General features: G+C 44.0%; 1 protein-coding gene across 2 annotated transcripts in view; it reads right to left on the bottom strand.

Moving 5' to 3' along the window:
- RARB (retinoic acid receptor beta) overlaps positions 1-12,139 on the bottom strand; it is a 782,786-nt gene extending 770,647 nt beyond the window's left edge. The window contains exon 1 of one of the 2 annotated variants that reach the window (XM_060298661.2): positions 12,054-12,139. The gene's annotated coding sequence lies outside the window, so the exon portion shown is untranslated. The remainder of the gene's footprint in view (positions 1-12,053) is intronic. The other variant, XM_060298662.2, reaches the window with a different exon arrangement.
- Positions 12,140-14,108: the final 1,969 nt, after the last annotated feature.

Here is a 14,108-nt window from a genome sequence, read left to right as displayed (position 1 = left end):
ATGAAAATAGGAGACATCAATTAAAGACAAGGGTCCAGGAGTATACTTTCTGCCTTCAGATTATTAAAACTCAAAAGAAACAATTTTTCAGTCAGCTCTTTCACGTATAATTATTTGTAGTAGCTCCATGTAATAATATAAAAGGCAACAGATATAAAGCCCCCCAAAATATGCATTAATAAATAAATATCTAAAATGTCTATATTTCAATTATTTCTAAACCTATTGCAATCCATTATCATTAAGTTATAAAACTATAAAATGTTTGTTAATCATCTCATTGATAGTAAATTATTTTATTAGTTATTCTTTGTTATATTATAAAAGACTAGTAGTATTAGAATTATGTAATTAACTTGCCTGCTGTTGGTCTAATTTCTCTACTCATCTAAAAGGTGAAGACACAATAGTATTTAATTTTGATTTAAGGCGTTACTATAAATTTGATATTTTTTCTTTGAAATCTAGTTCTAAGCTTGACCTTACTAAAATACTTTATGGTATTTCATACGTCATCAAAACTGCAACACACCTTCTGAAATATTTTTTTTTTAAAAAAAATTAATTTGTTTTTATTTTTGGCTGTATTGGGTCTTTGTTGCTGTGCACGGTCTTTCTCTAGTTGTGGTGAGTGGGCTTCGTTGCAGTGCATGGGCTTCTCATTGTTGTGGCTTCTCTTGTTGTGGAGCACAGGCCCTACGTGCGTGGGCTTCAGTAGTTGTGGCTCATGGGCTCAGTAGTTGTGGCTTGCGGGCTCTAGAGCGCAGGCTCAGTAGTTGTGGAGCGTGGACTTAGTTGCTCTGCGGCATGTGGGATCTTCCCTGACCAGGGATCTTCCCTGTGTCCCCTGCATTGCAGGTGGATTCTTAACCACTGCGCCACCAGGGAAGCCCTGGAATATCTTAAATTAAGTAAGGACTTTCTGACTCACGATAGCAGTTTGAGAAGGTTATGGTAACCCTCACCTAGGCATCAGTTCTGACCAATTACAAGCACGTAGCCATGTGCTGTGGCCGAAGAGCTGGGTTTGTGCATATCTTTTTGTATACAATCAATGTTGATGTCATCTCTAGGGCTATGGCAGGTAAATTTCTTTTTTTCTAATTGTATTTTGAAATCTTATGTAATATTTTTAGAAAGATGACCCTAAATGGAAAAACTGGGGAAATACCCATGGAATTGCTCACTTGAATATACAATAAGTAAAGTTTAAGAAAGCAATAGGTGAACATCTGTTTTTGTTTGGCTGAGTGTTTTCCATCTTTTAGAGCATCTCCTGGATACTGACCTCAAGGGAAAATACTGTAATGGTTTTCATTTAAAATGTCTTCCTGGAATCTACTGCCCCATTGCTCTCCAAACTATTGAGTTGGCCAAAAAGTTCATTCAGGTTTTCCGAACAAACTTTTTGGCCAGCCCAATACTTTGAAGAACCTGAATCAGCGCGTGTATCACAGTGCATTACGATGTTTATCTTCCCAGCTAGAACCTGACTTCCAAGAGGTTAGGCGCTGTGTCATTGGTATGTGTGTGTTTTGTTTTTATCCTGGACACTTCGTATAGCTGAAACCGGATAGATGCTCAATAAATATTTATTAAGTGATTCACTAGTGGCTGTGCTGGGTGTCATCTTCACATTTGTGCTTCAAGTCATTTTCACATTTTGCTTTTCTCTTACTCATGCCAGACCAAAGAAAATGGCCCAGTAGGTATAGGAGCACATGCTAACCATTCAGATTCCAAATCCATAAATAGTATTTATATATGTTGTCTCAAGCAATCCTTTCAAACCCATTGTGAGTAAGAAACCTTGGTTTTGTATTTCATACAAAGGAAATCTAGAGCTCATACAGTGTGTCTTTCCCATATTCCTACAGCTAGGCTGGAATGTTGTAAAAGCGATGCTTGGATCCAGGTCCTTAGGCACAAAATTCCAAAAGCAACATTCCATGCTGGGGATTTCTGGAATTCCATCCACCTCAACTAAGGCAGCAACAGGCCAAGAAGAGATGAAGCTTCAACCCAGGGTTCAAATTCTAACTATACCATTCCTTTATGTCCTCACTGCTTCACTTAATAAGGAACAGATAAACACTGGTCTGATACGGGCAGTTCCACGTTCTGTCAGTTTTAAATCCACAGCATGAGAAGTGATGGTGGTTGATAAAATGCTGGGTGTCCCAATCTAGAATCATGTAATAAGAACCCGAGTGCTTTAAGCCCATCTGTCCATTTAATCTTCACAACCACCACTGAGTTAGGTGTTAGTGATCCCATTTTGCAGGTAAGGAAACTGAGTCTCAGAGAAGTTAAATAACCTTGCCAAGGGTCACACATCTGGTGAGTGTCAGAGCCCTAATTCAAAGTTCAATTAGTCTGACTCAGAGCTATTCTCTTAACCACACCATCTTTTCACCCCTGCTTCCATGCAGTGGAAGACAATGATAAAAACCTTATGAACCTCAAACTCAATCTGCAGAACAAGCTTTCTGGGCCTCCTTGTGCACTCTGATACATTGTAAAATAAATTATTCTTTTAAATCAGTGTTTTTAAAGGACATTCTCCCAATCTCTGAAGACAAATGTCATTTACTGCAGATTGGGAGCTACGCTTGGATTATCCAAACTGTTCCTTCACACTCTTTCCAATTCCGTGGATAATTCATCACACTTTTCCCTGGTCCCTTTTGCTTGTGCAAACTTGAGTACCACCCAAGAAAAAGTGGCATTCTAAACACCTGTGTAAGGTTAAACCTTCAGGAAATAGCATTAGAGCTTTAATTATCTTCCTTGGTTTTTTGTTTGTTTGCTTGGCAAAGAAAACAAAAGTACGTCGTTAAGGCACACTCGCACATCTGGAAGCCAAAGCCAAACATTTCCTAGTCTTACTGTATTGGAGTACTTTGACATCTTTTGTCCAAGCCAGTTCCTCGAGTATTCCTCAACGTTCGATAGAAAATTCAAGTATTTTCTATCATACTAAATACTCAAACATAAACTGGCAGCCCACGAGCCAAATTTGGCACCAAATATATTAAGTTTTGGTGCTCCCATTATTTTTAATTTTGATTTACTTGACATTGAAAAAAAACCCTGGAGATTTTCCACAGAGTTCCAGGCTCACAGAAGAATCCAGATTTCTAAACCATCATTTCAAGTCAGACATTTGCCATTAAGAGGCTGAAACTGCTCCAGAGCAAAGCAAGTACCTGGAGCTGGGCTGCCTTCTCTCGAGTTCTCACACATCCTGCTGCCTGCCTTCTGATCCAGACGCATTCTACCACAGGACAAAAGCGTTTCCTCGTTTACTTAAGTTTGTTCTTCAACGGCCACATCTCACATTACTAAATAAGCGAGTTCTGTTTTGTTGTTTTAACACCGAGGGTGTCTTTAATCTGCAATGGCTCGGACAGAAGATATACTTAAAGAACACCACTTCCTCCTTCACCGAAAGTGTATAGGTTTCAAATCCATCTCCATGTCAGGTTATCTGGTCTGTCTCAGTTGACAAGGCTATTTCTCAGGTAGACAAAATGTGTGCCCCCATATCTCCCACTCTCTGATGTCCTTCCTGTGATTATGTTACCTTACTTGGGAAAAGGGATTTTGCAGATGTAATCAAGATTACTGTAGAGCACAGGGAACTACAGGTGTACACAATATCTTGTAATAACCTATAATGGAAAAGACTGAAAATAATATATATACATATATATGTGTGTGTGTGTATATATATATATACACGTATAACTAAACCACTTCGCTGTGCACTTGAAGCTAACACAACATTGTAAATTAACAATACTTCAATTTTTTTAAATTGAAAAAAAAAGATTACTCATCAGTTGACCTTAAAATAGGGAGTTATCTTGGATTATCTGGGCGAGCCCAGTCTAAGCACAGGGGCCCTTCTGAAGCAGAGCACTTTCTCTGGCTGGAGGCAGGAACGATGTGGGGAAACGAGGTCAGAGAGATCCGATGCATGAGGAGGACGGAGCCCACTGGTGCTGGTTTGGAAGATGGGAGGGTCCACGAGCCAAGAAACGCCTCGGGAAGTGGAGAATGATCCCCAGTTGACAGCCAACAAGGAAGTGAGGGCCTCAGTCTCACAACCACATGGAAATGAATTCTCCCAACAACACGAATGAGCCTGGAAGCAAATTATTTCTCAGAACTTCCAATGAAAGCTCAGGTTGGCCATCCCTTGATTTTGGGCCTTGTGAGACCCTAAGCAGAGTATCCAGCCAGACCTGCCTGGACTTCTCACCTACGGAGGCTGTGAGATAATAAATTTGTAATGCTTTAAGCCTCCTAGTTTGTGTCAATTTATTAAGGCAATGATAGAAAATGAATCCAGGCCCCATGGTCACTAGTAACCCCAGTGGGTAGTATCAGAAAGGCTCTGAATGCTTCATCCATAGCAATCATTATTTCTTTGTTGTTAACCATTAACTTTGCTGTTAATCATTTATGTTTCTAAGCTAATTCTATTGATTTGGAGCCTGTATTTATTTTCTATCACTGCCATAACAAATTAACGCTAACCAGAAAATAAAGGGGCCAAAATTGGTACTGAGAAAATTAAGTAAGTAATGATGAATCACATGGAAATTGAACCTCTTCAATTTAAATTTTTCAGAATGATCTCTTGTAACTATATTGTTGGATGTATTAATGTGTGAAGGCAAGAAAAAGCTTCTACTCCACGTTTTACTTCTTTATTAAATTGGTTATCAAAACAATCCTAAAATTGCCATTTGTATCCGTGAAACATTCACTAGAGTTTTAAGATTAAATAAGGAACAGATTCACAGAAGTCACCACTCTGGGGCCTTCTTTTGCCAAACTGTTTGTTTTTCAAATAATATCTGTAAAGTAAGCCTTATTTGCCTAGTGGAAAAACCTTAAGGAAGACAAGACGATATATTCACACTATGCGAGACTGTTTAAACCGTACTCATCTTTGAGATCAGTACCATTTTCAGCACAGGAGAAAGGGGGACAGCGTTTAAAACCAGGAAGGAGTGGGATCTGCAATTAAACCTATCCTTCTGCAACTCAGTGAAGTTTTCTTCATAGGATGTACTGTTACCTGAAATTATCATTTTGTCTACTTTGTTGTAATATATTTCTCCGAATAGAATGTCAGCCACAAGAGGCCAGTGACTTTGCCTGCTTGTTCATTGATGGACAGCCAGCCTTTAGACTGGTGCCTGGTACATGGTAGATTCTCAATAAATTCTTGTTAAATGAATGAACAAATAGATGATGACAATTCTAGGTTAGCATCCAGCAGTTCTGAAAGACTGCATTTACCCTCATTCTTCCACTCACTAAACTGTCCCTATGCCTTTCGTTTCTAACCTTCATTTCTCTAGTGTCACCATTGAAACAGGAAGTCTCTCCTTCTTTATTTGTTAAAAAGACACTATTGAGCACCTTGGACGATCCCTGGTTCACTCAAGAGTCATTCATTTATTCAACAAAGAAGGCCAGTGGAGGAGGTCAGAAGGATAACCAGGGGCAGAGCACGCAGAGCCTCCTAGGGACCTGCAAGGTCTTGGGGTTTTAGGAAGAGAGAGAGGTGGGAAGCCGTGGGTGGCCCATCACTCGGGAAGTTTCTTATTCTGATTAACATCTGAATGAGGCCCATCTTGTGAGGCAAAGGTAGAAACAAGGTCACCAGTCAGGGAGCTGTTGGAAGACTCCTGTTTTTGACTGCCCATGTCCTCATACAGCTCCAACTAGGCTCTGGAAGGAACTTTGTCAGAGCACAGGATACATCTTGGAAGCCCTTCTAAGACAGTCAGCACTGACTGCCAGCTGCCGTCTCCTTCACATGCAGTTCCCCATGTACAGCATCCACGGCCTCCTGGGCATTGCCTCTGCTAAGAATCAGAGATACCACCCCCGCCTGCAGAAGAGGAGGTCCCTCTGTGCTTATCCCTTGGCCAAGGCTCATTTCACCCACACAAGGCCATCCTGCTTCTCCTCTGCTCCAACCCAGTGTTTTGTTCCATTCATTCCCACTGAAGACAAACTACAGCATGTTTTTTTTTCCCAAAAATTAAACAGTGCATTGCCTTAGAAAGAAGAGCAAGAAGCCACTGAAGTCTCTTAAGGCTCTTCCAAAGTTGTGGTGCTTAGGTCACCCCACCTGAAAACACCCCTAGTTTTCAGGCTTCCCCAGTAGACACACTGGAGAGACAGAGAGACAATGATGAGCTGCCCTTACCACGCTTTCCTATAAAGGCTCTCATGCTAAGATGTACCCAGCTGACCTCCTCTACAAGTTGAGCCCACAGGCCAATGAATGCCAGTCTCCCCACCCGTCATTACTTTGCAGTGTTATTAGATCAGATACTATGGCTTCAGGGCATTCCTGCGGCTCACCATCAATATGAACGTAGTCAAAGAACCCCAGTGTCGCTGCAGGATGGAGCACGGCAGCTAAGAAGAGCTGAGTTGCTACTCCCATACTTTGAGTCCCGTAACCTTTGCTCAAGCAATTGAATCTCGTTTGGTCCGTTTCCTCACCTCTAATATGGGCCCACTGGGCGTGAGGAATAAATAAAACATGTATCAAACGTGTAGCACAGAATCTGGCACGTAGCAAGCACTCCATAAATATTAGTTTTCATCATTTAAACCATTATTCTAATTGTCATCATCACTGCGAAGACGGACATCAACAGTACCCAAGCTCAGGAAGCAGGGAGGCCACCTTTATATATATCACCTGGTGGTAAAGACTCCTTGGAAAATGTCGTTCTAGAGCATGGATCCACAAACCAATTTTTCTAATCCCTTGCTTCCACCTCTTCTATGTTTATTTGTTGACACAGGGAAAACTGAGGCAAGAATTTTAAGGTTCTTCAAGTTTCAAGTGATGGATGCAAAGACCACCAAGTAGTAAAGGCAGAGGCCATGTGGTAGACTCAATCCTCTGATGGTGGTAACAGCTGGGCAGAAGCTCACGTAGATCTTTCTATTTTGTTTCTGCTTATGTAAGAAGGATGAAAGAAGACAATAAAAAGGATGAGGGACAGGAGAAGGGGAGAAAGGAAGGAAAGGAATAAGAGAACCTGAAGAAATAAAAAGGAAGCCCTGAAGAAGGGGAAGGAAGGAACTAAAGAGTGGAAGGAAGGAAGAGGAAGAGAGAACAAGACAGGGAGAAATGGGGACCACTAAGAGGCTGAGTCTACAGCCCGCTGTCATCCCAGGGAAAAGCCAGGGTCAGCACCAGCAGGGTGCCAGAGAATACAGAGAATGCTTACAATGGAACCCATTCTTGCATTTCTGTGCCTCTTTAGTGAAAGAAAATGTCTCTATCTTCAGAAAACTGAAGCTGAGACTGTGCTTGATCTTCCAGTTCCAATAACGGCACCGAGTCTTGCTGACACAGTTACATGGACGTCACTGCTACCTTCTTGAAGTAAATCCTTGCAACTCGCAAATGCGGCAAATGTGGCAATTGCAAAGTGAAGTGAACTCAAGGGTGCTCCCAGTGCTAAGAACGCAGCCTCCCAGACCAAAGGGGGGCGACGGGAAAGCCAATGGTCCTGGGGCCGGCCCCGACGGTACACCTCACTCTGGTTACTGTGCTTTCAGTTTCTACTATTTGTCAAAATTTCTGTATGCCAACATTTAGCATGCTTGATACTCAGTCTCTTAATTATATGTCTAGATTAGCCTTTGATTAAATGTACTCTGTTGGCCAAGAGAAAAAGCAGACCATTCCAAATGGTGATTACTTAAACTTACTTTCTGTAGTGGTGGACCTTCATCTGGGTGTGGGATGGAGCTATAAGAGGGCTAGGATGGAGCCACAAGGTTGGAAAAAAGATCCAACCTTCATTTAGAGACAAATAATGAATGAGGAGCCAGCTGAGAAATAATAAAAGCCTAATGAGGAAAACTGGAGATGTCTAGTGTCACAGAAGCCACCCAAGTCATTGATGCCAAGAGAGAATAGCTTATGAATTAAAAGGGACCAATCAACCCTTTCAAATGCTCCAAGAAGTTGAGGAAGCATGTAGGTCCCTGGGTCTGACCACACAGAGGTCACTGCTGATCTCAACAGACGTTGTTTCCATAAGTGGTAGGGGCAGAAGCCACACAAGTGTAGGATGAACAGTAAAGGAGAGAGGATGTGAAGATACAGCATCCTCAGAAATCTGACGGTGGCATGGAGCAGAGAAATGACGTGAGGGGTGCTCAGAAGTATGGGATCCAGGGTTTGTTTTTAAGATGTAAGACATTAAAATATGTTAACATGTCATCTTTACAACTCTGTGATCTGAATGGTATTATTTCCCCCACTGACCAGAAAAGAAAACTGACGCTCGGAAAGGTTAACAAATTGGATCAAGGTCTCACAGCTAGTAAGAGGCAGAGCTGAAAGTTGAACCCAATCTATGTCATTCCAGAGCCTTAGGACAGACTGCCACGGATTACGTTCTATTGCACTTGTTTATCCACATAACTGTCTCCCTCACTTTCTAAGTACAAGGACTGAGTCTAACTCATCCTTGAATCCCTAGCACCTAGTGCAGTATCTGGTAGTTAATAATGGGTACTTAGTAAATGTATGTCACAGAAATAAATCATTTAACCAGAAGTCAGATTTTAGCCTTTAAAAAAAAGAAAAATAGACAACTTTCCTACAGAACAATGATATAAACAACAATAGAAATATAGAGATAACGTTTGGAATATAAAAGTGATAACAGGAGTAGTGACTTTAAGAATGAACATAATAAATAAACCTGTATTCAAAATGTACTTTATTCACACGATTACATTTCCCAAGTTTGTAACCAGCGAAACTGTAAGAACTTGCCCTGATCTTACACAATCTTACATCAGCCTCCACTATAATGAACAGCTTGCTTGTCACTTATTCTTTTTTTCCCCCCTGCACTTAAAATACATACAAGGTTCTTACTCCCACATGGAATCCATTCTCAGGTAATACTGATTTCACTGTGCTGTTCCACATGAGACCAGCATATTTGTATGGGCAGGAAATGGTGCATTCAGTCATCATGATATTTTGTGTGCCTGGCAAGAATGAATAGATTTTTTTAAACATTCATGGGATTGACTGATTCCCCCCCAACCACTACATGTTTTGCTCAGCTGTTTGGCTGGCAAGTTACTTCAGAGCTCTTTTAATACAGTTATTAGTTGTTCCCTTTATCATATGAGTTAGACAATTTTAGCAAAGATCCGATGGTTAAAATAATTAACAATAGTTTTAAAATGTGTGACCTCTGATGTTTGTCTTGAAATGTTATTAATTTAAATTTCTGCTGAAAGAATTTTGTTTTGAGCTTCCTTCAGAAAAAACCTCTTCCTTCATTTCAGAAAATTTACCCTTTGAAAGTCTGAATAGGAAAAAAAAAAAGAGTTTTTCATGTTAACAAAAATTGCTTTATGATGTAAGATAGACTACTTTGGTTTGGTTTGGTTTGTTAAGATTAGCTAGGAAAGCAGTTTAGAATCTGCCCACTCACGAATTACATATATAGTTAAAAAGTACTTGAACCAAGTTAAATAAATTAAGGATGCCTAAAGTAGGCTGAATTTACATTCTGATTATTTCCAGAAGGCTTCTAATCCCACAAAGTTTTTAAAAAATCTTTTTCGTGCTTGATGTAAGAATTACCTGCTAGCCCTCCTCTCCCTCCCAGTCTCTCTATAAGCATCAAGTATTTATTTTCCTAAAAGGGATACACTATACAATTTAGCTATTCATTTATGCAAATGATGGTAAACAGAATTATAAAGACAGATAATAAACAGCAAATGAGGTTGTTATGTTTCAGGCTCTGTGTTGTCAGAGTTCTGAGCATGGTTTAGTGTTTTCTATTCATGACTTTATATAACCAAATTACTCCCTGATGCAGTCTCAGATGCGCTTTTGCCTGCAAATGACAAGGAATAAAACATCAGGACATTAACGTTAAAAGACAATCGTTAATGGCGTAAATACGAAAATAATTACTGCATCATACCACCAATTGTTATGTGTTCATTACTGAAGTTCTTGTAAAGCCTTCGTTTTCTTGTTACAATTATTTTTTTCCTTTATTTTTGTCTGGCTATTTTATAGTCCTGACAGTATTTTAGCAACATTCAGCAGTTACACAAGCCATTTAATCCTGCCCAAAGCTTCATTTAAACTTCATTTTAGCTGCATTTTATTTGTGTATATATGTCTTTTACTTCTTTAAGACAGTGAAAAGATACTTCCGGAGTAGGTGCTGGAAAGATATGTCAAAGCAGATTATCTAAAACAAGGAATAAACTTGGGCGAAGGTTTCAGATTTTAACATCACTCGTTAAAATACCTTTATTAATCAAACTAATTGCGTCCCTATCCTCTAAAATTTTAGTTCAGCACCCGCCCCCAACTCTTTTTAAAATTAACTTATAATTTTACAGCCAATCATGCAAGGTGGTTTTCAATCTCTGCTCTCTTCTTCCTCCCGCAAGGTTTCTTCCCCTCTGCCCCACCTCACCTTTCTCCCACTTCTACCTCATCCCTCTGCTACCAATGCTTTCTCCCTAGCTGGCAGGAAAGGGAGCCCCTCCACACACACACACACACACACACACACACACACACACACACACACACACACACACACACACACACACACACACACACACACACACACACACACACACACACACACACACACACACACACACACACCAGCCGCCTCGCCCTCGGAGGGTCGTCCAAATGCACCCTTTGTCTGCTCCACTCCGCGACCATCACTTCGCCTCTCGCCTGCCAGCCTCAGGCCAGGAGTGGCAGGAAAACTCACACCGCTGTCACGAGCTGGAAGCGGGAAGAGGGACGGTGGACCGGAGGCGAGGAGGTTCCGCGGGCGGCCCAGCATCACTCGCCGCTGCGCGCGCGCGCGCGCGCGCGCACACACACACACACACACACACACACACACACACACACACCAAGAAGGCTTCTGTCACCTGTTCGCTTTCAAAACGAGCTTCAGCACTGGGGAAAACTTATCCCTTCCCCCACCTCCACCCCCACCTCTGGGAGTTCGGGTACAAGAAGGCATCCCGTGCATAGGTTTCCCAAAATATCTGGAGAGAGAAAAAGTGTACACTGGGTACAATGCAATTGTGTGTGTGTGTGTGTGTGTGTGTGTGTGTGTGTATCCCTAGTCCCTCCCTCTTCCTCTCTCTTTTTCGCCCATCTTCTTTGCAATAACACACAACCTTTTCTTGCCAATGAGTGCACACAACAAGCATCCCATCTCTGCTGATAGTCCAAGCTTGGATTCTCTGCCCTGCAGGTTCCCTCTCTGCACCTGGCGTCTAGGTACCCAGAGTCCCTCTGCCCGGCGACAAGCCCGTAACACTCTCTCCAACTCGTGCCATGGGCAGCCGGGCGCTGCCGGCTCCCGAGCACTAGCCGAGCTTCCAAACTTTTTCTTGCCCTCTCTCCAGCCTCAAATCACGCGCATCCCGGAGGTCTGACGCCTCTGCCCTTGATCCCGAACCACAGGGAAACTGGCGAAAACCGCTCGCCCCGTGGGTGCCAGGTCTCGAGGTGCCCAGCCTTGGTGCGCATAGGACCGTGCTGGACCTCGCAGGGCCGAGAAGGGAGCCTGGGAGGACCCGGCAGGCAGGTGCAACTTGCCAGCGATTCCCGGGTTCAAGCCCTAGGGGACCGCGGGTTTGGCCTGGTGAGAACAAAGCTGGAGTCCGGGAAGACTGTCGGACCGGAGGCGCTAAGACAATAGCAATAAAGGGAACTTAGAGTAGGACCGCTGCACAAAGTTGTCTCCGAGTCCGGATGTCCCGGGATGGCCGCAGGCTCCAGCTGCAGACCCCGAACCCCCCGCCCGGGTCCCGGCGGCGCCGTACATGCAAACCCCCAGCTCAGCAGCCGGTCCCTGGATGCTAGGCAAATGCCCTGGGCGCCCAAACCTAGTTTGGGGTCCGGACGCTCCGCGGCTTAATGCGGCTGCCAGGCAAGAAGACCCGCCAGCGCGCTCTCCTGGCTTTACCTTTCGGCGGACTGCCGGGGACTCCGCGGCGCGCCGCCCGCTGGCCGTGCCCTCAACCCCTGCCGCCGCCTCGAAGAGCAGACAGTGCGAGCCCCGCGCGCCGCGCCCCGCCCCCGTGCGCCAGGCCCCGCCCCCATCCCCAGGCCCCGCCCCTCCACGCAGGCCGAGCCCCCGCGCGGACCCACACGAGCCCAGGAGGGTTTGCCCGCGAGCCGCGGCAACCCCCGCGGCTGCTGCTCCTCCCGCTGCTGTCCAGTTGCTGCGGCCGTCGCTGCGTGGCCGCCGCTGCTGCTGCTGTTGCATGCCATAGGCCAGGATGCCCCGAATTGTCAAGGGGGCACCCCTGACCCCAACAAACGATATGATGGCAAATGACCCCTAGAACAGGGTGAGTAAGGGCCAATGCACTTGAAGAGCACCTGAGAGCTTGCTAGAAATTCATGTTCCTCAGCCCCACCCCAGATCCACTGATGCAGAATCACCGGGGATGAAGGTAGCAGTATTTTAACAAGCTCTTGTGGTGATTCCAAGCCCCTTAACGTTGGAGAAGCACTGCTCTCTTGCTCAAGAACGAAGGGACTGATCAGATGCAGGACTAAGACCCAGGAAGGAGCCCAACCCGGACCGACGGGTTTAACTTCTCAGTGTTTGCAAAGCCGGAGACAGTACGTTGTCTGTGCCCTGGATGCCATTCATCTTGCTTTATTGACTGCGAAGTCTTTAAAGATAAACCGAGGGGGGAGCACATCTACTTCTGATCTGACAGCTCTAATGAGCTCAAGGAAGACTTATGTAAACATTATTAAGTGTAATAAACACGTGTCGGCATCAGGCAATCTTCTCTGGAGAAGAGTTGGCAAAAGCCTGCCAGAGCCAACGTTTTATTCATAATGTCTTTTTAACTTTATGTTGCCTGTGTAATAGGCCTTTGGCTCTGCTGTTGCTCCGACGGAAAATCATTACCCCAGTAATGGATGAGTCAGTTCAGAAGGAGAGCCACTGGGATGCTGAACACTCCCATTCATGACTGCTGTGTATCAGAGACGGAGGGACCACCCCTGCCCATGTAGCCATTTTAATTATACAGCTGTTGTCCAGGCTTCCGGTTTCAACTTCCCAAGGCATCACTGGACTCAAACTCTAAGCACCGAATGGAAGTCACCTCACAGTTTTATTGGTAGTGAGCCCTAATCCTCTTCTGTATTCTCCAGAGCTTCAGCTATTACTAAGCACCAGAGGAACTGATGATTGTTTGCCAGGGGAGAACACATGGGGCTTCTCCAGAGACTTATTCTGGCTTTGCACCCTTATTTTGGGTAGATTTGGAAGCTGGAAGTCTGGTCCTCAAGGAAAACTCGACAGTGGTACCCAGAGCAAGGGGGCCTTCAAGAGCCCTCTTCTCTGCCCCGTTCCTGTTCCTTTTTCATAAAAAACGACAACCTGCGCTCAGCACTAATAGCATTACCATTTTAAGTACAGTAATGAAAGGGGGAGAATTATTATTAAGAGAATTAGTCCATTAAAGAATCCCAAACAGTTTAGCTTCCCCCCAGACTCCAAGAGTGGTGTGAGAGAAAGGACTAGAAATCTGGTATCACCGGGCTTATTCTAGATGAGAGATAAAAGATGAAGGGAAAAGAAAGACAAAGCAAGAATGAAGGGAGAAAGGAAGGGAAGAGGAGAGGGAGGGATGGAAGAAACTTTAACTGCTACTCAGGCCTTAGAAACTGATCAAAAAGAAAATTGGAAAGAGATGGCAGGGTAACAAGGGGAGGAGCTTTAAGTCGGGGTCTCCAGAGAAACAGAACCAATAGGAGATATACAAGGTGCAGACACAAATATATTGTAGATACAGATGTACAGAATGAGATTATTGTTAGGTACTGGCTCACATCATCGTGGACGCTGGGAAGTCCCACCCTCTCCCGTCTGCAAGCCGGAGGTCCAGAAGAGCCAGTGCTGTAGTTCAAAGGCCTGGGAGCTGGACAACTGATGGCGTGGATTCTACTCAGTGTCTGGAGGCCTGAGAACTAGGAGCCCGGGTCGGGGGCAGGA

Source organism: Globicephala melas, chromosome 4 (genome assembly GCF_963455315.2).
Source record: "Globicephala melas chromosome 4, mGloMel1.2, whole genome shotgun sequence".
NCBI lineage: Eukaryota > Metazoa > Chordata > Mammalia > Artiodactyla > Delphinidae > Globicephala > Globicephala melas.
This window is presented reverse-complemented; position numbering and strand designations above follow the sequence as displayed.